At 42.8% G+C, this 26,246-nt stretch overlaps 2 pseudogenes; both read left to right on the top strand.

Moving 5' to 3' along the window:
* The window catches only part of LOC142427564 (serine/threonine-protein kinase RIO3 pseudogene), a 102,143-nt pseudogene extending 86,902 nt beyond the window's left edge, over positions 1-15,241 (top strand).
* A 2,631-nt stretch (positions 15,242-17,872) lies between these two features.
* Positions 17,873-18,643, top strand: LOC142427563 (lysine-specific demethylase 4D-like; annotated as a pseudogene).
* Positions 18,644-26,246: the final 7,603 nt, after the last annotated feature.

Below are 26,246 nucleotides of genomic sequence, written 5' to 3'. Positions count from 1 at the left end.
TTCTGTGGCACTCCCTTCCAAGATGGGGGTCAGGCTGATTCTGGTTAGGGCCGGCATAGGGGTGTTTTTGTGGATTCCTCTGTGCGTTACATTGCCCTCCTGGTCTGGCGCGTCATGGTGGGGTCTGTATGCACTTTCTAGTTCTGTGGAGACACAACCAATACTCTCCCCCTGGGTGAGTTAGTGCCCTGTTTCCCCTGTGCCATGAACTCAGTTTCTCCCCACTCCAATTCTCCCTTCCCTTATTTATGTTGGATTCTAATGTACCTCCCTAGGTGTGGCCTGCTCTCCATCCAACTATCAATGCTTCCACCTGTTTATTGCGAGATAAGCGTTTATTCTTCTATTCCTGGCATTCTAATTGTACTTACCTCAGGGAACTCATGTTATACCTGGCCTTTTGAATTTAGTTTACCTCGCTTAATATGATTCCTTGCAGCTCTTCCCATGAAACGACATGTTTCACGTGATCATCCATACTTTTCAGTGCTGCATAGTACTCCATTGTGTGTATGTGCCAGAGTTTACTAATCCATTCATCTATTGATGGAAACTCAGGCTGTTTCCAAGTCTTTGAGATTGTGAATTGTGCCATAATAAACACTGAAGCACAGATGACTGGTCGTGTTTTATTTGTTGCTTCCACTGGGTATATGTCCAGTAGACGGATGACTGGGTCTTAAGGTAGATAAATTTCCATTTTCTTTAAGTATCTCCAGATCGCTTTCCACAGTGGCTGTACAAATCTACACAACCACCAGCAGTGGAGGAGGGTTCCTACTTCACCACAGCCCCTCCAACACTTGTTGCTCTCTGATTTGGGCTAGCCTCAGGGGTGTTAGGTGGTATCTCATGGTTGTTTTGATATGCATTTCTCTTATGGCTAATGACCTGGAACACTTTCTCATATTCTTATTGGCCATATGGGTCTTCTCCCTAGTGAAAGTTCATTTCAGTTCTTTTGCCCATTTCCTTAGGGGGTTAACTGTTTTCCTCTTTTTGCAGGTCATGATGGTGTTGTAGATTTTAGTAATGAGCCCTTTGTCCGATGTGTCATTACTAAAAATCCTCGCCTAGTCTGTGGGTTGTCTTGTCACCCTCTTGGTGAAGTCTTTCGAAGTGCACAGGTACTTTATTCTTATTAAATCCCATTTGTTGATTTCCAGTTCACCTGTGTGTGTACCCTTCTCTATTGCAGTGAGCCTATGAGTTCCCTGGGTCAGTGCTCTGAGGTTACTCCCAATTCCTTCCTTGATGGTCCTTATGGTTTGGAGTTTAACTTCTAGGTCTGTGATCCACCTTGAATTTATTCTTGGGCATGAGGTGAGGTAAACATCTTGCTTCATCTTTCTACATGTAGGAATCCATTGTTCCCAGCACCACTTGTTAAAAAGGGCATCGCTTCCCACTTGATGGTTTGGGGATCCTTATCGAAGATCAGTTGTCTATATGCTGATGGTTTTATTTTGGGGGTATCCTTTTCCACTGGTCTGAGTGTCTGTCATTGTGCCATTACCATGCTGTTTTGACCACTGTAGCTGTGTAATAGGCATTAAAATTGGGTAAGGCAAGTCCTCCAACTGTGTCCTTCTTGAGGAGTTCTCGGCTAATTCTGGGTTTCTTCCCTCTCCATATGAAAATGGTGGTCAGTTTGTCCATTTCTTTGAAGAAGGTTGATGGTATTTGCAATTGTATAGCATTGAACTTGTAAAGTGCTTTAGGTAGGACTGTCATCTTTATTATGTTACGCCTTCCAGTCCAAGAGCAGGAGATGTTATTCCATTTGTGGAGGTCGATTTTGGTTTCCTGTACTAGGGTCTTATAGTTTTCTTTATTTAGGTCTTTAGCATTTTTTGTTATATTTCTAGGTATTTCAGTTTGTTCTTAACTACTGTAAAGGGTACTTCGTTCTTAATCCCCTCTGCCAAGGTTCTGTCTGATGTGTGTAGAAAACCTACCGACTTCTGTTTATTGATCTTCCCTATTCCTCTATCGCTGTAAGTACTCCAGCTGTCGAGCTTTTGGGGTTTTCAATGTACAGGATCATGTTGTCTGCAAATAGCAATAGCTACACCTCCTCCTCCCACATTTGGATACCTTAGATGTCCTTCCGCTGTCTTATGGTTTTAGCCAGAACCTCCAGAACAATATTGAATAGAAGTGGGGACAGGAGGTATCCTTGTCTTATACCCTTTTTCAGTGGGATTGTTTTTGTCTTTTCTCCATTGACTATGATGTTGGCTGTTGGCCTTTCATAGATAGCTTGTATCAGCTAGAGGAACATACCTTCCAATCCTATCTCAATGAGTGTCTTAATTAGAAATGGGTGTTGGATGTTTTCAAATCTTTGTCTATGTCTATGGATATTACCATATGGTTTTTATCCTTGTTCTTCTCGATGTGGCGTATAATATTGATGGATGTTCAACCATCCCTGCATCCCTCGGATGAATCCTCCCTGGTCATAGTGGATGATGTGTTTTATATTCTTTTTATTCTATTGGCCAAAATTTTGTTAAGGATTTTTGCATCTATGTTCATTAAAGATAGATATTGGTCAGTAATTCTCTATACCTGTGGCATCTTTGACCTGTTTGGGTATCAAAGTAATGCTTGCTTCGTAAAATGAGTTTGGGAGTTTGCCATCCTCTTCTATGATATGGAATAGTTTGTGGAGGAACGCTGTCAACTCTTCCCTGAATGCTTGGTCGAATTCTGCTGTGAAGCCATCTGGCCTTGGGGCTTTTTTTGTTGGTAGGTTCTTGATGACCCTATTTCTTCTTTCACTATGGGTTTGTTGAGGTTCTTGATCTCTGAAATAATCTAGGGACAGACTGTTTTTCCAAATATTTATCCATGTCTTCCATGTTTCTGAATACATTAGAGTACAAACCTTCATAGTACTTTGTGATTATCCTTTGAATCTCATTGGGATCTGTTGTTATTGCCCTTTCATCCCTCATCCTGGCTATTGATGTTTCCTCCTTTCTGTCCTTGGTAAGCTTTGCCAGAGGACTGTCAATTTTGTTAATTATTTCATAGAACCAGCTCTTAGCTGCATTTATCTTTTGCATTGTTCTCTTGTCTTCCCACTGGTTTAACTCCACCCTGATTTTCATTATTTCTTTTCTCTTGCTATTAGAGGGGTTGTTCTGCTGATTCTGTTCTAGTTGTTGGAGGTTTTGTGTTAATGTATCTGTCATGTGCATCTCGATTTTTTCATATATGCATTTCATGATATCAAGCTACCTCTGATAACTGCCTTCGGAGAGTCCTATATGTTTTGATATGTTGTGTTCTTGTTCTCGTTAGTTTCTAGAAACTTCCTAATATCCTCTCTGATCTGGGCCTGTACCCATTCATGTCACAGGAGATCATTGTTCATTCTCCAATTGGTTGCCCTTGCTTTTCTGGACGTCCTCTTGTTAATCTCCAGTTTTATGGCACAGTGATATGAGAAGGATGTCTGAATATATCTGTGTTTGAATTTACTCAGGCTGGACTTGTGTCCCAGCATGTGGTCTATTCTTGTAAAAGATTCAAGTGAAGTCTTTTGCATGTGCATGGAAAGCTTTATAAATGTCTATCAGGCACTGATGCCTAATTACATTGCTTAGCTCTATCGCCTCTTTACTGAGCTTTTTCCCAGTGATCTGTCTTGATCTGATAGTGGAGTGTTATAGTCACCTACTATGATTGCTCAGTCTGTGATTTCTCTTTTCATCCTTTTACTAGTTTGACAAAATTTGCCACACCATTATTAGGAGCATAAATATTCAATATGCTAAGTGTTTCTTGGTTTACTTAACATTTGAGCATTAGGCAATGCCGCTCTTTGTTTCTTTTTATGGTTTGGATCTTGAAGTCCATTTTGTCAGAGATTAAAATAGCCACCCCTGCCTTTTTTTGAGTTACCATTGGATTGGTAAACTTTCTGCCAGCCCTCTATTCTTAGCATATTAATGGCTGTGCCTTAAGATGTGTCTCTTGCAGGCAGCAGACTGATGGATTATGTTTTGTGAATGAGTCCTTGAGTCTTTTTCTTTTAATGGACCAGTGGAGTCCATTTGAATTCAGAGTTATTATCACTATCTCTGGATTCATAGTTGTCATATCCTGTTTTGTGTTTTGGTTAACTTCATATCAGTGTACTGTGTTTGAGTGGAGAGTTTCTATCTTGTCTTCTTTTCCATCTGAGACCCTGTTGTCCAGGTAATTGTTGCTGGTATGTTGGCTTCTAGATGGAGATGGGCTATATGGTGGTCTCCTGTTAGTTCTTGGTGGAGATTGATCCTCTGATCATAGTGAGTCAGCCAGTATCTTCTGCAGGGTCGGGTGTCTTGCACCATATCCTTTGAGTCTTTCCTTGTCCTGGAAGACCCTTATCTCACCATCTACCTTAATGGATATCTTGGTAGAGTACAGGATTCTGGGAGAGGTTTTTTTTTCAGCTTTTGGAAGATCTTGCTCTATTCTCTCCTCCTCTTCATGAAATCTGCTGATAGGTCTAAGCATATTCTTACCTGCTCTCCTTTGTATGTGACTGTCTTCCTTTCTCTTGCTGCTCTTAAAATTTTCTTTTCCTTCTAAATTGGATACTTTTACTATTATATGTCTTGGTGTGTTCTTCTTGGGGTCTAATCTAGCTGGCATCCTTTCTGCTTCCCAGGAGTGCCTGCTTCTCCTTGTTAGGGTAGGAAAGTTTTCTTCCAGAAATTCCTTTACTATCTTGACTGTCGACTTGTGTGTTGTATTGTTCTCTAGTAGACCAATTATTTGAATATTATTCCTCTTCATCTGTAATTGATTCCAGGTTATCTTCTGCTTGTTTAATTTTCCTGTATTTCTCACTTGCTTAGGTCTGTTTGGGTGTCCTCAAGATCACTGATACGGTTCTCTGCCTCCTCAAGCCTAATCTTAATTCAATGACTTTGTGTGTGGCTTCTCCTACCTCCTTTGTTAGCTCCTGCGGTTCCCTTTGGTGGGTTGATTTCATCCCCTCTATTATGGACTTCAACTTCTCTATCATTGTATACTTATTCTGGGTTGCTTCCCTCAATTCCTGTAGTATTGCCAGCAGACGTCTGAAGATTTCCTTCTGGGGAAGATCTGTATCTGTTTATTCTATGAGAGACGTTAGCTCTGCTACTATGTTTTCTCTTTTTTTGTTGGGTGTGATGTGGTCTGTTGATTTTTCCTCGATCCTATCTTAGGCCCCCATGTTTCTGGGAGGCCAGGGTGCCCTTATCTGTGTTATTGTTAAGAATTCTTTCAGGCGATGCCTATGACCTATTCTAAAGATGGGTCAGACTGCTGTGTAGGCAGAATTCCCAGAAGGCTTAGTGAAAAGCAGTGGTGAGATGTTTCAGCGACTGGTGTGGAGGCTGAAGCCTCAGTGAGTGCCCCCGGGCTGCTTTGACCTTTTCTGTCAGGATACCCTTAGCACCCCCCCCCCTTTTTTTAGTAATAAAAACGGGAAAAGTTCAAAATTAAAAAATAATTTTTTTAAAAATTGGGAGGAAAAATAGAGAAAGAGAAAGAAGGAGAAGCTATAAAAGAGGAGATAAGAAGTGATAAGTGAAGTGGAAGGAGCAAAAAAAGATAGAAAACCTATAGAAAAGGGACAGAAGAGAAGTAATAGTAATAATGAAAAGGAGGAAGTAAAAGAGAGAAAACACAGAAAGTGAAAGAAAAAAAGAAGAAAACAAGCATGAAATTATATATATATATATATATATATATATATATATATATATATATATATATATATATATATATATATATATATATATATTTAAATTCCCCCATTCTTTTCCCTCCAAGTTAGAAATGCCTTATAGAAGGCGGAGGTGGGCCAGTCCTCACTACCACAGGACATGTTGCTGATCTGGGCTCTGGAGCAGGGCTATGTGAGTGAAAAATGCTCCTCCGATCAACCAGCACTCCCAGGTCCCTGCAGTCCTGTAGAGTTAAGCCTGTGGGCAGAGGCTACCAAGGCGGGAGAAGCCCCAGAGGGGTAAGCTTCCTGCACTGGCAGGAAAAGACTGGGGCCACAAGGGGTGCTGAGGGAGGCAAAGGCCGCAGGGCTCGCCTCCTGTACCAGCTGGAAAGGGTTGGGGTAGGCTTAGAAACTGGTGCTAGGGTTCCCGCAGTGCACTGCACTGGTGAAAGCCAGCTGGAGCATACAAACAGTACTGGTGGGGACCGCAGAGCCACGACCTCGGCTCCTTGCAGGCAGGGAGCAGCGCAGGCTCCTTAGTGTTGTGTTCCGAGCTGGATCAGAGGGCGGTGAGTCTGCCCTCCACCCTGGGAGGAACGCGCCAGAACAGGCTCAGTACTCAGCCACAGGCTGCTGGAAACCGCGCAGCACACCGGGGAAGGCAAAGCTGCTCCAGCGGGGCCACAAAGCCCTTTTGCTCGCATTCCTAACTGGCAGGAGCACCCACTGTTATGCCCAGGGATGTCAACGCTGGAAGGAACGCCCCGAGTCAGGTGGCTTTAGCGCTCCCCGGGCTGCGGGCACTGGACTCTGCGGTGGTGCAAGTCAGCCTGCAGTAGCTCCTGCGTAAATGCAGCATCAGGGACAGAAGCGGTTTGGGCTCCGGGTGAAGGCCCTTGCTGGTGGGAAGTGAAGCGGGAGCTAGGCTGACGGAAGGTGGGGGGGGGGGGGGTTTGGGGGTCAGGCATACGAGGTGGCAGTGGAGAGGTCCCCTGCACCAATGGGGGTGGATGGTCCCCCGTGGGGGTTGCCCAGGCAGCCACTAGTAGCCTGTAGACCAATTACCCAGGCCTTGGTTGAATGGAGTGAGGGATGCGGCCCAAGGGCAGATCCGTGCCATCTGGGGAGAGGGGAACCACGGGAAAGGGAAGATTCTCTCCAGGTGGGGTCCCTCGAGTGGGCAGTTGCTGTGGGGGGTCCCACCACCACTGTGCCTGTTTCGGCAGAGCAGTCAAGCAACTCGGAGCACGGGGTCCCGGTCTGGGGATGGAGTGAGACTATAGCTAGACGGAGCTGCGGTGGCGGGAGCTTAATGACACGATATGTCCCACAAATCGGATCCTGGATTACCGAGGCCCTGGCTCAGGACAAATGTGTGGGGTGGGGTGCTGTCCCGGTGGATATTTCACTCATCAGACTCCTTCCACTCGGCTACCTGGACAGTAAACCCGCCTTGTTTGAAAGTACTCTCAGAGTATGCTGGTCTCCTGATCCGCCATCTTCCCAGAAGTCCTTGGTTAAATTTTCAATACATATATAGTTTTAATTATTCTATTGTGAGTCTTACAGATATCATAACATTCCATAGTTCTATCACATGAAACACTATTAAACAATTGCTGCCACAATGTTTCCAAACATTTTCTTTATTTTAGAACTCCTTGATATCAGCTCCCCTTTATTCCCTCTCTTCAATCTCTTTATTGTGGAAAACAGAAACTTCATAAAAGTGTAAGCAGCCTCTTCTCTATACTTCTTACCAGCAGGGCTTAGAAGACAAGGGCTAATGCTAGAGGAAATTGTCCAGAGTCCAGAGGATATAGATAAAGGTGATAACACACAATCCTCCAGGTACAAAGAGTTTTCTCTACACTGCTTTCCGTTACATGAAAGTATAAAGCTGTCTCCTAAAGACATCCAACTTTTGCTACTCATCTAAAAGATGCCTAGCTTTAAGAGCAATAAGGTTCTCTTTGTTGCTATCAAGGAGTCAACTATTCCTTTGTCTCTTACATGCCTTCTGGATGGGTCCTAAGAGACAGTTGTGTAACTGAGGGGCAGAAATAAAAAGGGAGAGAAAAGTATTTCTGCGGTCACCTCATCCATGATGTCAGGTCTGAGCTGGATAGAGAGAATATATACACTCACCGATTTATATTAACTCCAGGCATGCAAACCCATCCCCACCCCACAACACACACACACACACACACACACACACACACACACAGACACCTACCTACATAATGAGGTGGGAAGTTTCTTTACGCTGGAGGTCCCTTAGTTCATTGGTTGAGTAACTTAACACCAGTGCTGAGGGCAGTTAGAGGGGAGTAACTTGTCCCCTGACTGGGAATATAATATGAGTGTGTATGCTTCTATACATAAAGCTGGTGGCTGTTAGAGATTAGCCATGTGCTCCTATGAGGTATCATTAAGGAATCACTACAATGGGAGGATATTGTGGGGATGATGGGGATGAATTTTCATTAGGACCATATGACTGGGACTCTTCTCTAACATACAAATATGAAGGCCTCCCTCCACCCAGAATCCTGGCCTTGCAGGCTTCTTTAATGCAGACAATAGAGAATTTATCTGCAAATGTTCTCTTCCTGGTCATCAACTTCACAGCCTGATACTTACCATGAAGTGTTTTAAAACATTCAGGCTGTCCCAGATTCACACTTTGCCCATTCTGTTGTGTATTTGGCTGCTAGAGACTTGCATGTCTCACTCCTATATAAACACTGCTAAATGACGTCGATCACTCATCAGCATTACAGATCAGACTGCTATACCCTATTTTTTGCTGTCTGCTTTATCTTCCTTTATGTCACATGCTACTTCTACGGACCCATTTAACTGTGAGGCTGGATCCCACAGTTTATGTCTGCTTTAAGAGTTGGTACAAAACTTTAATAACACTTGTAGTTATTGTTTTTACTTGCAGGCATGTGAAAATTAACCCACCCATGGCAACATTGTAACTCAGGAGAGATCTTGCAATGCACTTGTTTTTGATGATGAGCATGACACCAATCTTCATGAATTTGTCAGTCTCAGCCTTATAAACCACTTAAATCTAAAAATAACTAGTGCTTAAAGTACAATAACATATACAATATCAGTTTTTAAACATATCATTTTGACAACTTGCCATTTTTCTTGATAGTGCTTCATATATTCTGTCTTCCAATTATTAGTACATGTTTGTAGGCAGCTATTTTTTCTCATGCCATGTCACCCAGTGAAGGTCCTCAAAGCATTACTCCATCCACATCATTACTGTTGACTGTACTTTGAGAACTTAGTACTTCTAAAGTGTTATTTAAGTGCCATTAAACCTGAGGAGCTAATGTTCTAGAAGTTAATCACCAGTTCTTCCTCCTAGTCTGTATTTCTGGAATTTCCACTTAGACCTGTGCACCATGTGTGATCCTGATGATATTTTAAATACTGGTGGCAGTGTTTTCGATGTCACAGCAATCTGCACACCCCCACAGGAAAACACTGGATGATGAGTTTTGTAAGCTAGACTGTAGGCTTTCCATAAGTCTCATATATACCTGTAAAATTGTGTTCTCCGAAGTTGAACATTCTGCATTTTTCACATTTCGTTTGTCTAGTACTTAGTTGTCTTTCAGGAAAGATTGATGGAATGAATACATCTGATCTCAAGCACCTGAAATTAGCAGGCCTTACCACCCTTGTGGGTCTGTGTCTTGCTTGTATTTATATTCTTTTTATATTTTCACGGTCCTATTAAGCAACTACCAAATCTGTGTTCATTCATTATTTTCACACCCAAACTGATTTCTACAATAACTGTGTTTACCATTTGGATTGTTTACGCAATTCTAAAATAAAGAAGTCAGTAGTTTTCAATGAGACGAGAAACTTTTCTTGATATTGAACAGGAACAATTTTATACTGGAATGAAATTCCCTGATTGTGAAAAATCCAGTAGTATGAAGTCACAATGCATTCAGCATCAGGAATCTGACAAAACTGAGAAACCACGCATAGGTGATAAATGTGGGAGAATCTTCTTCAAGGAGTCTTTCCTCTGTGAGCACCACTTCAGTCAAATTCTTGATAAGACTTATGAATGCATTCAGGGTGGGCAAGGGTTCGACAAATCATTCAAACTCACTGTACATTATCAAACAGCACATAAAGGACAAAACCCATACACAGGGTTGGAATATGGCAAAGTTTACCACAGTAATACATATTGCGAGGAACATTAGAAAACTCATGTGGTAGGTACCCCCTGTGTATGCAGTGAATGTGGGGAAGGATTTAACAGGAACAGTGATCTCACTGCTCATCAGCAAACTCCTACTGGAGAGAAACCCTATGTATGTCATGATTGTGGCAAAGGTTTCATTCAGATAGCACATCTCAAAATTCATCTACGAAGTCATACTGTAGAAACTCCTTATGTATGCAGTGAGTGTGGCAAAGCTTTCAGTCAGAAGCAATGCCTAACATCACATCAGACATTTCACACAGGAAAGAAACTGCATATCTGTGGTGAGTGTGGAAACACCTTTATTAGGAAGACCAAACTTACTGTTCATCAGCGAACTCATACTGGAAAGAAACCCCATGTGTGTGGTGAATGTGAAAAAACCTTTATCTGGAAGAAGAACCTCACTGATCATCAGTGAACGCCTACTGGAGAAAAACCTAATATATGCGATGAGTGTGGTAAAGCTTTCAGTCAGAAATAATACCTTACAGCACATCAGACATTTCTTTTTTTAAAAAACAATTTATTAGGGGCTCATACAACTCTTCTCACAGTCCATACATATACATACACCAATTGTATAAAGCACATCTGTACATTCTTTGCCCCAATCATTTTCTTTTTTTTCTCTTTTCTTTTTTTACATTTTGTTAGGGACTCATACAACTCTTATCACAATCCATACATATACATACATCAATTGTATAAAGCATATCCATACATTCCCTGCCCCAATCATTCTCAAAACATTTGCTCTCCACTTAAGCCCTTTGTCAGGTCGTCTTTTTTTTTCCCTCACTCCCTGCTCTCCCCTTGCTCATGTGCCCTTGGTAATTTATACATCGTTATTTTGTCATATCTTGCCCTATCCAGAGTCTCCCTTGCCCCCATTCTCTGGCGTCCCTCTCCCAGGGAGGAGGTCACATGTGGATCCTTGTAATCAGTTCCCCCTTTCCAACCCACTCACCCTCCACTCTCTCAGCATCGCCCCTCACACCCTTGGTCCTGAAGGTATCATCCACCCTGGATTCCCTGTGCCTCCAGCCCTCATATGTACCAGTGTACAACCTCTGCCCTATCCAGCCCTGCAAGGTAGAATTCGGATCATGGTAGTTGCGGGGAGGAAGCATCCAGGATCTGGGGGAAAGCTGTGTGCTTCATCGGTACTACCTCGCACCCTAATTAACCCATCTCCTCTCCTAAGCCCCTCTACGAGGGGATCTCCATTGGCCGACACTTGGGCCTTGGGTCTCCACTCTGCAATTCCCCCTTCATTCAATATGGTATATATATATATATATATATATATATATATATATATATATATATATATATATATATATATACACACACACACATATATCTTTTTTTTTGCATGATGCCTTATACCTGCTCCCTTTGGCACCTCGTGATCACACTGGCCGGTGTTCTCCTTCCATGTGGGTTTTTTTTGCTTCTGAGCTAGATGGCTGCTTGTTCACCTTCAAGCCTTTAAGACCCCACACACTATCTCTTTTGATAGCCGGGCACCATCAGCTTTCCTCACCACATTTGTTTATGCACCCATTTGTCTTCAGCGATCCTATCATGGAGGCATGCAGTCAATGATATGGGTTTTTTGTTCTTTCATGCCTGATAACTGATCCCTTCGGGACCACTTGATCACACAGGCTTGTGTGTTCTTCCATGTGGACTTTGTTGCTTCTGGCTAGATGTCCGCTTGTTTATCTTCAAGCCTTTAAGACCCCAGTCACTATCTCTTTTGATAGCCGGGCACCATAAGCTTTCTTCACCACATTTACTTGTTCACCCACTTTGGCTTCAGCAGTTGTGTCGGGAGAGTGAGCATCATAGAGTTCCAATTTAATAAAAGAAAGTATTCATGCATTGAGGGAGTGTTTGAGTAGAAGCCCAAGGTCCTTGCACCACATTAATACTTAACCTATAAATATAGACACATAGATCTATTTCCCCATCCTCCTGTATATATTTGCATGTACATGTCTTTGTCTAGACCCCCATAAATGCCCTTTGACTCCTAGCTCTTTCCTCCATCTCCCTTGACTTTCCTCCTGCCCTACTACCATGCTTCGTCGCCACCTGGGCTAGAGTATACCTCTTCTCTAAGCAACCTTACACTTGATCATTTCCCACCAGGCCTGCCACTCCCCCCTCTCTATGATTTTGGGTCCCATGTTGTTATCTTGTCCTTGTGTTTGTTAACACCACTTCCTTACCCCCCTACCCCGCCACTCCAAGTCCTCCCGGAACTGTCGGTCTCATTGTTTTTCCTCCAGATAGTTCATCCAGCCTGTCCTATTCAGACAGACCTGTGGAGACACTAACATGCATGAAAGCAAGACAGAGGAAAACAAAGCAACAGTATACAACCAGACAACAAGACAACAAAACAACAAAACAACAAAAACAAACCACTGACAAAGAACAAAACAAAACACTTCGCAAGAGAAAAGCTTGTAGTTAGTTCAGGGATCATTTGCTGTCCCTTTGGAGCATTTTCCAGTCCAGTCTGTTGGGGCACCATGCCCTGGCCCCAAAGTCCACTTTCAGCATTCCCTGAGACCTTGCCACTCCATTCCCTTGCTGTTCCGCTGCAGTCCCCTGTGATTTGCCTCGGTGTAGTGGGATCAGATCAGGTGAAATTCCCACACTGTGTCTCCGGTGCTGTCCCCTGTATCGCTCTTAGTCACTGATTGGCATCATTTCTCACAGTGGGGCCAGTCATGTTGTTCGGTCTGTGGACTGCCTGCTCTACTCAGGAACATCATCCTCACGGCCTGGTGGGCCAGGCTGTGCTCCACTCTCTCCTCCTGCCCCTTCATCTGCTCCCGTGTGCTCTGATCAGATATGTCCATCACCCGGAGCTGCAGAGTCAATGTCGTCCTTTGGAATAAATTCTTTTTGGGGGAGGGGCAGGAATCCACTTAATTTATGGTGCTGGGGCCAGCCTCCCAGACCTCTCCACTGGTTCCCTACTCCACGCCGGGATATTGCATTCACACCTTGCGGCACTGGGTTGAAGTCTGCTCCCACTTTTCCTGTGGAGATATAAACAATACCCTCCCCATGGGTGGATTAGTGCCCCATGCACCCACTACCCTTTTCTTCCTTATATTCATCCTTTGTTTTCCTTTACCCCTCTCCTCCACCATTGCATCAGACATTTCACACAGTAAAGAAACCCCATGTATGTGGTGAATGTGGAAAAACCTTTATCAGGAAGACAAACCTTACTGTTCATCAGTGAATTCATACTGGAGAGAAACCCTATGTATGTGATGAATGTGGAAAAGCCCTTGGCAGGAAGAATGTTTTTACTGATCATCAGTGAATTCATACTGGAGAGAAACTGTCTCTGATGAATGTGGAAAAACCTTTGTAAGGAAGAATGTTTTTACTGATCATCAGCAAACTCATACTGGAGAGAAACCCTATGTATGTGGTGAATGTGGAAAAACCTTTTCCTGGAACAGTAACATCACTGTTCATCAGCGAACTCATACTGGAAAGAAACCTCATGTATGTGGCGAATGTGGAAAAGCCTTCATCAGGAAGCATCATTTCGCTGTTCATCAGTGAATTCATGCTGTAGAAAAACACCTTATGTATGCTGTGAGTGTGGTAAAGCTTTTAGCCGAAAGCACTCCCTTACATCACATTATATAATTCACACAGGAAAGAAACTGTTTGCATGTAGTAAATGTGGAATATCTTATATTTCGAATTCAAGTGTCATTCAACACGAGAAAATTGTTAGCAAGAAAACCTTTCAATGAGGTTAATGTAACAAAGCTTTCAAAATAAAGGTACTAGGGTGTGGTCTGGGCTGATTGCAGGGCCAGATAATGGTAACTTACCATGTGGCTTTCCATACTCAGAACTGCTGTCACTTTTCTGACATGGTCCACAGGGGTGGACAGAGGGACTTCCAGTCTTCCATATGGTGCATAGTTCCCTTCTTGCTCTTCAAGCTTTCAATTCCCCAAAGAACTGGACCTTGTGTTTCTGGAACATAGCTATGCCAAGCAATAGGGAGCCCACCCAGATGCTAGTAGTCCCTACCCCACCTCCATTCTCTTTGTTACCCGCCCCCCCCACATTCACCCCACTGAAGACAGCACAAAAGTACCATAAAATACGAGTGAAGATATTAGAAGACATATGGAAACAATTAGTCCAGAGGAAGAATGGACCACAGTCATCCTCAGCTTCCATGTATCTGAGACCAGAAGAATTATATCGTGCCCAGCTACCACTGCTAATTTACTCTGAAAGGTATCACAAAAGAAAGTCCAGAGTGAAGTGGGAGAACAAAGTGGAACAAAATCCAAAATCATAAAATAGACCAGGCTTCACATGAGAAAAAAGAGCATTCGCTGAAAAAGCAGTTGATTCTAAGACGTGTTTACTTGTGTATAAAATGATCCACTCTGGAGTATTGGAGACAATCACTGGCTGTATTAGTACAAGAAAATAATCTCTTGTCTTTCATGCATATGCAGGGAGCATGGAGAATGAAAAGGATAGTAAAGTTGTACCAACCCAATGTGCTATGAAGGTATTTAAAACAACCCTTATTGAGTTCCAGAATCATGAACATATATTAAAGATGATTAAAGGTATAAAGACTGCTTCAGTAAACAAAATCCACCTAAGATCATCCACATGAGCGCAGAAAAAAAAATGCACTGTTTCTCAAGAATGCAGAGCGTTGGAATTCCTTGTCCAACAGTTGTCATGCTCAAGAAACACATTTCAGTTATGTCTTTTATGGCCACAATGTTCCCACTCCTAAATTAAAAGAAGTAAAGCTCAGTAGTGAATTGAAAGATGCCCAGTATCAAAGTCTTGATATGATGCAGCGGTTACATAATGAATGTCCACTGATCCATCCTGACATCAGTGAGTATAACAAGCTGTGGCATGCTGGAAAGATCTGGTTGAGTGATGTCAGCCAGTCTGTAGAACCAACGTCATGGCCTGGAATTCCTCTTCCGGAACTGTAAGAATGTCTCCCAGACTTTCCAGAAAGGAGGAGTTATGGAGCTCTCAATGAATGAGAACTCCTTAATGCTGTTGCAGGCTTAAACATCTCAGCAGATAATGAAGCTGATTTCTCAGCTGACATAGAAGCTTTGGAGAAAATGAATGAAGATCATGTTCAGAAGAATGGAAGGAAAGCTGCTTCATTTGTGAAGGATGACAGAGGTCTACCAGAACTACATCATGAATCACACCCATGACCGCTGACTTTCAATATTAACAGTGACCGTGACCATAATTCTAGTGGAAAAATTATTCTCTATAGTACTATGAAAAATGCAAATTTTGTTTCACAAAAGCTGATGGAAACAGGCATAACCTTTCATTGGGGCATCATGAAATGGAATTGAATGGAACGTCTTCCACATTATGACACCCAAGAAGAGACATAAGTTTGTGGAGAAGATAAATGCATAAGAACTAAAGTATCATGGCCCAAAAGCGTCTTTAAATTTTCAAAATTTTTGCATGTAGTTAATATGGTTAAAACTGTAATTCATAGCCATCATGTAAAAGGATTATTTGAAAGCATGGGCTGTAAGATTTAAACCATGTTTGGCACATTCCATGTTCAGTTTACATTTTATTCAAACTAGTTATTAATTTTCAAGGGAAATATGGCAAATGAGAAATAGTAGACAATTCAATGGGGAAAAGTACCTTTAAAGCAACTCAGGTACCAAACTAACCAGCTGATTTAAGTGATCTGATCTTTTAATAATCTCTAGTACTGCAACTGGAAGGGCCTCTCTGCATGAAAAGCAAGCTCTCTACTTTCATTAGTTTGCTAGGGTGAGGTTTATGTAAAACTAAAACATGGTGAATCCTACTGTTGCTATTAAGTCAGATTAGATAAAGAAAAATCCAAAACGTGTTAGCACTTTTAAATGCCAAATATGTTCTTCTTAAACACATTTTTTATTTCTTTGATACAGTTTTTAACTGCATTTCAAAAAAGTCTGAGGGTATATTTTTCAATAATGTGATGTACGCTGAGTTTGAACTGCTGGGTTCTGTGTTAGATATGAAGCTGTGGATCATTAACCTCCACCCCATTCACGGCTCCTTAAGCTATGCTTTCACTTTTATGAAGAGAATTGGATATATATGTTTTAATCCTAAAATGTCTCTGAAGATTGTATAACTTAGGAACTTGACTCAAATTATAAAATGATGCAGATTTCACAACTTCTGAATTGTTTTGTTTTACCCAATTTTTGTTGTTGTTGCTTTTACTTGTATCGCCCGGGGGGGGGGGGTAGGGGGCAGGATGAGAAAGCCGGAACTAGATAGGATTGCCTATGATGGTTAATACTGAATTTCAAATCTGCTGGTCATTATTTCTAAATACTATGTTCTTAAGATGGAATCATCCCCCTGGTAACACAATATTTGGGAGCTTTCACTACTTTAAGGTTTATGTCTAACACATAGGGTTACACAAACATCTTTCATAGCTAATGTTTTGTGTACTTCTACTGGCTTTTCCAAGGTTCAGCTTTTAGCGTTAATCAGGATGGAAGAGCTTGATGAATTCTCTGTTTTGTGTTGCTTAATTTTTTGTAACATAATTCATCCAGATTTAAGTTGACTGTTGAAGTCATTCTACATCAATTTTATTTTTCCTATTAAGTTCAGTGAAATCTTTACTTGTTCTGTCCTGTATTAGAGCCCTGGTGGAGCCCCATTGGCTGCCAATCCATCAGTTGCTTAACCAGGCCCTTCATGGAGAAGAAGGCTTTGCATGAGAAAAAAGAGCATGAGGGGGAAAAAAACAAAGCCTGAGGGGAAAAAAAACAAAGGCATCTCATCATGTCCTACAGGGTCGAACTGATGTCAGGGAGTTTGTTTGGTTAGTTGTCTTGGTTCATATTTTACAATAAATGTTATTTTTGATATTAGCATTTTTGTGCTATTTTTTCTTTACCTGATTCTTTACTAGCATTTCAGGAAACATTCATTTATGTGGAATGTTTCTGAATTACTGTCTTTAGATTTACTTTTTAAAAATTCCTTGAGGCACAACTTGTTAGTGGAATTGGAAATTGCCCAGGATTGCAACAGGAGCTAAGTATCAACAGATAGAGATACCCTTCCAACTAAGTAAACTTCCAGAACAGCATACTGAGCCAAGAGCAATCTGAGAAAACCCACTCCATGTGGACAAATTCTGTTCTCTCTGGGGGAAACAATAGCTGTCCGCCTTAGTAGAATTCTCTTGGTGAACCAACATGCCTGGAGAGAGTGCATTTGCTCTCACAGAGAAATCAATTAACTGGAAGAGATTTTCAGAGAGATAAAGAAACAAAAGCACAGCATTCCAAGATACATGGAACATCCATGAGAACGGGGTTTTCTAACTCTATTTTGCAGCCATGAATTACCACGACTATCAAAGCCAGAACCCAAGTCTTAAAATCATTACTTTCCAACCTATCATGGAGGAATTTAAGGATTTCAACAAATACATTGTTTATATGGAATGCCAAGGTGCCCACCTGCAGGCCTGGCTAAAATAATCCCATCCGAGCAGTGGACAGCCAGACAGAACTATGACGATATGGATGATATCCTGATAGCCAGTCCTGTGCAGCAGGTAGCTACGGGGCAGACAGGTGTCTTTTTGCTAGATCATAAAACAAAGAAATCCATAACCGTAAAGGAGTATCACCACTTGGCCAACACCGACAGATATCACACACCGGGATGTTGAGGATTTGGAGCGAACATATTGGAAGAGCCGCTTGCACGATTCTCCCATTTATGGGGCTGGGGTATGTGGCTCCTTATTTGGTGAAAACACTGAGCTTTGGAAGCTCAGACACCTGGGAATGATCCAGGATCTTTTGGAGGAGTGTGGAATTGTCATCATAGGCATCCACACTTCCCTCCTGTACTGTGTCCTGTGGGAGACCACCTCCGCTTGGCTCACAGAGGACATGGACCTGTACAGCTTCAACTACCTGCATTTCAGGGAGCCAAAAATGTGGTATGTGGTGCCCCCTGAGCACGGAGCCTGCCTGCAGAGACTGGCCAGGGAGCTTTTCCCTGGCAGTTCCAGTGGTTGCATAAACTTACTGTGGCACAAGGTGGCCCTCATCTCACCCAGGGAGAATGGCATTCCCTTTGTTCGGATCACCCAGGGAGCAGGCGAATTCACGGTCACATTCCTCTATGGCTAATATGCTGGCTTCAATCACGGTTTCAACTTTGTGGAATCCATCAATTTTGCCACCCTGCTCTGGGTTAATTATGGTAACACTGCTGCTCAGTGCAGCTGCGGGGAATCCAGAGTCACATTTCCCATGGACGCCTTCGTGCGCATTCTGCAACCCGAGTGCTATGAGCTGTCGAAATAGGGCAGGAACTACACCTTCGTGGACCACGTGGAGCCCACAGCACTGACCAGCCCGGAGTGGACGGCCTGGATGGAAGCCCGGGCACATGCAATGAACAGGCAGAGTCTGCGGTCCTTTAAGCCCCGCAAGGCCAGGCATCACTCTCAAACGCTGGCTACAGACAGTGGGCTTGGGGGGCTGTGTCCTAGTGTTTCCTCATCCCACACACCGCTCCTGAGCAGGCAGCTCTACTGTGCAGCCTGAGGTCCCTACCATCATGGGCAGCAGTCCTGCAGGATCCAGTGTCTCCTCACTTCCCACCTCAGTTCCATCTGCCCAGTATTTCCAGCCTTCATCAAAGGGGACTCGCACTAGGTGTCCTCGGGACTCGGATGCCCACCAGCAGTCTGTGAAGTTCAGGACCAAGAGGCACACAGCAAGCACACTTGTACACCTGCCCACTCAGTCACTGCATGATGATTGACAATCAACAGATGACCTTGCCCCTTTGAGTTTTGAGATCCAGCATCCTGCTAAAGCTTCGGGGTGCTGCTGTAACCCCGATCTTCAGACAATGGGACCCCCACTGAATCCTGATTCTCCAATGCACCCTGGCCCCTCCCTTCTGTCCCTAGACAACATCTCAGAGAAGTTCCCACACATGCTTGTGCTGAGTCCTCCCAATGAGTGTTTGCCTTCTAGAATATTCTCCAGCTGTGCACAGTAAGGCCCCTGGGAACCTCTTCAAAACTATTGCTATGGACCACTCTTATGATTCTAAAATTCTGCCCTCAGATGAGGTTCTCCAAATCTACTATGAACCCTGGGGACATATTCAATGGAGCTTCACTTCCTAAATCCTGAAAGGCTGTCACCCGCAAAGGTGTTCTTGCTGTGGATTCAGCTAAATTGAATTTCTTGTCAAATGTGATTGTTCCTTGGACTCTCCCAGCCTCAGGAAAAGCACCTAGCCAATCTTCAACGAGGGAATTGTAATCACCTGTGATGACCTGTTTACCTCCTCAGAAGTAGCATATTGATAGGCTGCTTGATATTTGCTTGGACTATTGGCTCCCAAACCCTATGACAATGATAGTGTGTTCTAAGAACTCTCAGACCACCTGGAAATATATGTGTGCCTTGTCTCTTCCTAGGCTTGGGATCTGTCCTTGAAAAGAACTACCCTGCCCAGATAGCTTTAAACCCATTGCTTTCTCATCTATCTCACCGCGTGGTAACCTCAGTGATCAAGAACCACTGTTTTAAAGTTTGATTTGCTGGTAATAATTAAGGAGGCCCATTCCCAAGTCTTTCTTTGATAACGCAGAAGGTGGATTCAAACTGCCAAACTTTAGCCCTCACAAAAATGTAAGCCAACATTGGATGATTCTCAGAATCTGAGATTCTTAATCCATCTGCACTTCTGAAGTGCTGAGCCAGTCTTCTATCAGTGAACACACACCTTTTTTTATTAAACGTTTTATTAGGGGCTCATACAACTCCCATCACAGTCCAAACATATACATACATCAATTGTATAAAGCACATGTGCACACTCTTTGCCCTAATCATTTTCTTTTCTTTCTTTTTTTTTCCTTTTCTTTTTTTTACATTTTATTAGGGACTCATACAACTCCCATCACAATCCATACATATACATACATCAATTGTATAAAGCATATCCATACACTCCCCGCCCCAATCATTCTCAGAGCATTTGCTGTCCACCCAAGCCCCCTGCATCAGCTTCTCCTTTTTTTCCCCTCCCTCTCCGCTCCCCCTCCCTCATGTGCCCTTCGCAATTTATACATCGATATTTTGTCATATCCTGCTCTATCCAGAGTCTCCCTCCCCCATTTCCCTGCCATCCCTCTCCCAGGGAGGAGGTCACATGTGAATCCCTGTAATCAGTTTCCCCTTTCCAACCCACTCACCCTCCACTCTCCCAGCATCGCCCCTCACACCCTTGGTCCTGAAGGTATCATCCACCCTGGATTCCCTGTGTCTCCAGCCCTCATATGTACCAGTGTACAACCTCTGCCCTATCCAGCCCTGCAAGGTAGAATTCGGATCATGGTAGTTGGGGGGAGGAAGCATCCAGGATCTGGGGGAAAGCTGTGTGCTTCATCGGTACTACCTCGCACCCTGACTGACCCATCTCCTCTCCTAAACCCCTCTATGAGAGGATCTCCAGTGACCGACACTTGGGCCTTGGGTCTCCACTCTGCACTTCATTCAATATGGTATGTATATATATCTATATATATATCTACATCTATATATATATATATACATACACATTCTTTTTTTTTGCATGCCTTATACCTGGTCCCTTGGGCACCTCGTGATCGCACTGGCTGGTGTGCTTCTTCCATGTGGGCTTTTTTGCTTCTGAGCTAGATGGCCGCTTGTTTATCTTCAAGCCTTTAAGACCCCAGACACTATCTCTTTTGATAGCCGGGCACCATCAGCTTTCTTCGCCACATTTGCTTATGCACCCATTTGTCTTCAGCGATCCTATCATGGAGGTGTGCAGCCAATGATTTGATGATTTTTTGTTCTTTGATGCCTGATAACTGATCCCTTTGGGATCACTCGCTCACTCAGGCTGGTGTGTTCTTCCATGTGGGCTTTGTTTCTTCTGAGCTAGATGGCCGCTTGTTTATCTTCAAGCCTTTAAGACCCCAGTCACTATCTCTTTTGATAGCCGGGCACCATCAGCTTTTTTCACCACATTTACTTGCTCACCCACTTTGGCTTCAGCAGTTGGCACACACACCTTCTAATGAAATCCAAGCCTTTTTAGCACACTCTGATAATTCTGATGTGGCCATCCTTCAAACGACCAACCAAACAATTGCTCATGGAAAAACTGGACCTTTGAACTAATGAAGTATGTTACTCTTTGGGAATCAGGGATATCTATTTATGTTTATTAATTTCATTGTTCTTAGTGTGTATCTGAAAGAAAATAACGGACCTTAAAACACATTTTGAAAATGTAACTACTATAAGAGATATGTCAAAAACAAAGTGACTCATTACATAGCCAGAGCGTATAAGAAGTAAATAGGACCTGATGAGCCCACCAAACATTCTGTCCTTGTACACAGAGTAGAGAGTTCCTGAGGGAATGGAAGAAAATTGCAGAACAAAACAACACACAGAAAAACATTAAAAAGTCAAACAATGGGCAGAGCTACTGCCCAGAGTCCCCATATAATTGCTGAACTGAAACTACTCCTATAGTAACCTTTCAATTAAATCACATATCAGCATTAACTTGGGACTACATTTCCCAGAAACTCTAGCTACCCCTTTGGCATTTTCTCTTCAACACTAGTATTAAAAACGTGTTTTCAGGTGGGCAGCCAGAAAGATTAGCACCAGAGAGCCAGACATGGAACATAGTGCGACTCATTTTTCCTTACTTGGAGGATTCTTTAAAAAAAATCTACAGGTATCAGTCTCCTACCACCACCCCCTCCCCGATTGCTTAATCAAAAGCGTTAACAGAAAATTCACCTTTGAAAATCCCCATATTTCTTATTCATAAAATCAAAACATGACTGAGTGATTACAAAAGGAGAAAAAGTAAAACTTAAGCACATATGGGTGTTTTTAGGTATGTATTATTTAGTTTGTTTCAAACTAACAACCATCTTTAGGCACAAGGATTTATAATTCACCGTAGTCCAAGTTACATGGGACATAAAAAAACATTCAAATGTATTGAAAATGACATGCTGTGTGGGTCTTAGGTTAAGACCAACAACAGCAAATTAGAATAATAAATTCTATCTTGACAAATAGTTCAGATAATTTTCAGATACATGATCTCTGTATTAGCATTATCTGCATGGACTGCGTTTAGAAGAAACACATCATTAGAAAGATCTAGTATCTTTGTTTTTAAAGTTATATGTTTTATTCCTGAATTACTAAGTAACATTGGTCAAACACAGAATGTTCTTCATTCTCAGAGTCCTACTGCTGTTGTCATTGGAATCAGCTCTTTAAACGATTCTTACTAGATTTTAGATTGACCAATAAGCCCCAAAACTCTTTATTGTGCCCTCCACTTGCATTGCTGGTGGAACTTTCAGCAAACTATCCTAGTCAGGCTTCTTTCAAGGTGTTTGATGTGGTTTTCTGCCACTGTATCCCTGGGGAATAAATATCAGCCTATGAAATCAGTAAGGTTAATATAGAAAGGAAAGAAACACAGGATAAATAAAACACCATTTAAAAGTCAAACAAGACTTTAATAACGTGTTATATAGTCATGAAACTTAAAGCAACCTGGTACAACGGTATATATGAATAGCAGTGAATTAGAATTGATAACCTAGATATACAACCAGGTACGTATAGACAACCTAATCTTTGATAAAGGACTAAAACACATTAAGTGGACAGGAGATATCCTTTTCAACAAATGATGTTGGAAAAACTGGATTTCCACCTGCAAAAGAATGGAATAAAGTCCATACCTCATGCCACATACAAAAATGAACGCATGATAAATCCAATACCTACATATAAACCCTAGACCATACATCCAGACAATAAAAATTTAGGGACAAATTTGACGGCAGTTATACAAGATATAAACACACTATGGACATAATAAAAATATTCACATTATAGAAGACAAAATAAAGAACTGGGAGCTACTAAAAATACATTAATGCACATCAAAAGCCTTCATCTATAAATCCCTGAGGACCAATAATGAGAGTAGCTATACCAGGAGGGGAAGGGGGAAGGTGGAGTAGAAAGGGGGACCGAACACAATGATCTACATATAATCCTCTCCCTGGGGGTCGGACAACAGAAAAGTGGGTGAAGGGAGACATCTGGCAGTTCAAGATATGACAAAACAAGAATAATCTATAAATTAACAAGGGTTCGTGAGGGAGGGAGAGTGAAAGAGGGGAAAACTGAGATGATAACAAGGGCTCAAGTAGAAAGAAATGTTTTGAGAATGATGATGGCAACAAATGTACAAATGTGCTTCACACAATGATGTATGGATTGTGATAAGAGTTGTACGAGCCCACAGTAACATGACTAAAAAAACAAAACAAAACAACTTCACAAAGAACACTAGGATACAGTTAATTCACACTTCCTAACTTGTGTATGTCTGCATGTGTGCCTGATTGCAAGTCTCACTCTATGATTTCATTCTAGTCCATTAGGCTAAATAAACGTTTCTTGACTTTTTATAATAAAGCTTACATTTTAAATATATTTAAGAATGAAATATAAGAGAATCATAGAATAATTAATGCTTTTGGTATTGTTCTTTGACAGGTGTGGCTTTGACGGGTGGCCAGCTATTCCTCACCTCTCTTTACTTTCATTATAACTAAGAATTTCCCCTGTGTGACTGATTTTTAGTGGAATTTTCTGAAAGAACAGGTCCAGTCAATTCCGAAGGACCTAGGTTGCTGACTCCTACCTTTGAGTGACTCATGGTCTCAAGTCTAGCATTTCCACATAAAAGAGCTTGTTCCCCTTTAATACAGAAAAGAGAGACTTCTACTCACATTGGTAGAGTCATGGTGAACTACAACCCATAAAAGCAGGGAATATACTTCCAGCAAGATGGCGATGGTGTAACACATACCAGAGGGACTCCACAGGGAAATTAAACACTGCTGGAATGCAGGAGGAGTGTCATAAAGATAAGTAGGCACAGACCGATGGGGTTTTGAGGGGCTGGGGGCTTTTTGGCTTACCTCAGTGGAGGTCGCTGGGGCTTCACCTTGGTCCCGCCACTGTCACTGCTGGAGCCGGGACCATTTGGAGCCTGTAGGGAGGCTTGGTCTCAACACAGCCACAGTTTTTCACCACCAGCCTCAGGGCAGGGACTAAACCCATGGGGCTCCTCTCTGTCCCCCCCTAGATCTTGGAGGGCTGCACAGGGAGGGGGCCTCTTCTCAACACAGGCACACCTTGCCGCATGCTGCCGCAGAGCAGGGACTAAACCCTGCAGCTCCACACTGGCAGGGATCTAACTCAGCTACATTGTTGCTTTGTTTCCATCTCTTCACTATATCCCCTCCCCCTGCTCCCATGCATCCAGAGCTTGCTTGTTAACTTTTTTCCCTCCTCTTTGCCTCTTTCTTGGTCACTCACAAGCTATTGCTAACCTCCAGACCACTTCCCTTAGCCTAGGGCATTTACACCTGTGCCACACCCAGCTAGGTGAGCTCCACCCTGTGTAGCTAGGGAGGCTGGGAAAAGGCCTGCTGACCCCCACAAGGGAATACTCTGCTCAACTTTTTTTTTTCTGCTCAACTTCTTCCTGGGGAATTCCTGCCTGTGTGCCTGGGGCCACAAATTAAAAGAGGGACCAGATTTCAAGCCGATGCTGCAAGATGTGAATCCAACATGCCCGCCTAGAGTGAGAAATCAGTGAAGAGGTCTGGGGGGCCGGCCCCAACCCCAACTACTAAGGGGACATTTTCCCCTCAGAAGAATGTATATCAAAGGATGGCACTGAATCTAAAGTTCTGGAAGAGGGACATATCTGATCGGAGCACATGGGAGTAGATGGAGGGGGAAGAGGAGAGAGTGGAGCACATCATGGCCCACCAGGCCAGGAGGTCGATGTTCCCAAATAGAACAGCCAGTCGACAGAAAGGACCACATGGCCATCCTCACTATGAGACATGAAGTCCCTCACTGACCCATAGCCCTACCGATGACAATACCAGAGATACAGCGAAGTAATGGCACCCAATTGGATCCCGCCACACCGAGGAAAAACATTAAGGGGTGTAATAGAACAGCAAGGGAATGGAGCAGCAAGGTCCCCAGGGAATGCTGAAGGTGGACTTTGGGCCCAGGGCATGGTGCCCCAAAATACTGGAATGTAAAACACTCCTAAAGGCCAACAAACAATCCTGGAACTAACTACAAGCTTTTCTTTCTTGCATTTTGTTTTTGTCATCGGTTTGTTGTTTTGTTGTATACTGTTGCTTGGTTGTGCTCTGTCTTGTTTTTGTGAAAGTTACTATCTCTGCAGGTCTGTCTAAATAAGATAGGCTGGATGAACAATTGCAGGAGAAAACAAAGGGACCGATAGTTACGAGGGGACATGGGAGAAGGGGAGGTGGGGGGAAAGGTAGTGGTATTAATATACCCATGTTCAAGGGAACAACAAGCTATCCAAATCAGTGGTGGGGAGGGTGTAGGAGATCTGGTAGGCTGGGACCAAGGGTAATGTAACTAAGAGGAATGGCTGAAATTCTGGGTGGGACAGCATGATAGTGGGACAGGAGGGAAGTCAAAGGAAACCAAGGAAAGCGCTGGGAGGCAGAGGGCATTTATAGAGGTCTAGATAAAGGCATGTACATATGCAAAAATATTTATACATGAGGATGGGGAAATAGATCTATGTGCCTTATTTATAGGTTTAGTATTAAGGTAGCAGAAGGACATTGGGCCTCCACTCAAGCACACCCTCAATGCAAGAATACTTTCTTCTATTAAATTGGCATTCTATGATGTTCACGTTCCCGGCACAGCCGCTGAAGGCAAAGTGGATAAACAACTAAATGTGGGGAAGAAAATTGATGGTGCCCAGCTGTCAAAAGAGATAGTGTCTGGTGTCTTAAAGACTTGAAGGTAAACAAGCGGCCATCTGGGTCAGAAGCAATAAAGCTCACATTGTAGAAGCACACCAGCCTGTGTGATCAGGAGGTGCTGAAGGCATCAGTTATCAGGCTTCAAAGAACAAAACATCATATTGTATTCTCACCGCCCTGACACAGCTGCTGAAGACAAATGGGTGTATAAGCAAATGTGGTAAAGAAAGCTGATGGTGCCCAGCTATCAAAAGATATAGCATCTG

The sequence above is a fragment of the Tenrec ecaudatus genome, chromosome 15 (genome assembly GCF_050624435.1).
Source record: "Tenrec ecaudatus isolate mTenEca1 chromosome 15, mTenEca1.hap1, whole genome shotgun sequence".
Classification (NCBI taxonomy): domain Eukaryota; kingdom Metazoa; phylum Chordata; class Mammalia; order Afrosoricida; family Tenrecidae; genus Tenrec; species Tenrec ecaudatus.
The sequence above is the reverse complement of the archived record's forward strand: the minus strand, read 5'-3'. Positions and strand labels throughout refer to the sequence as shown.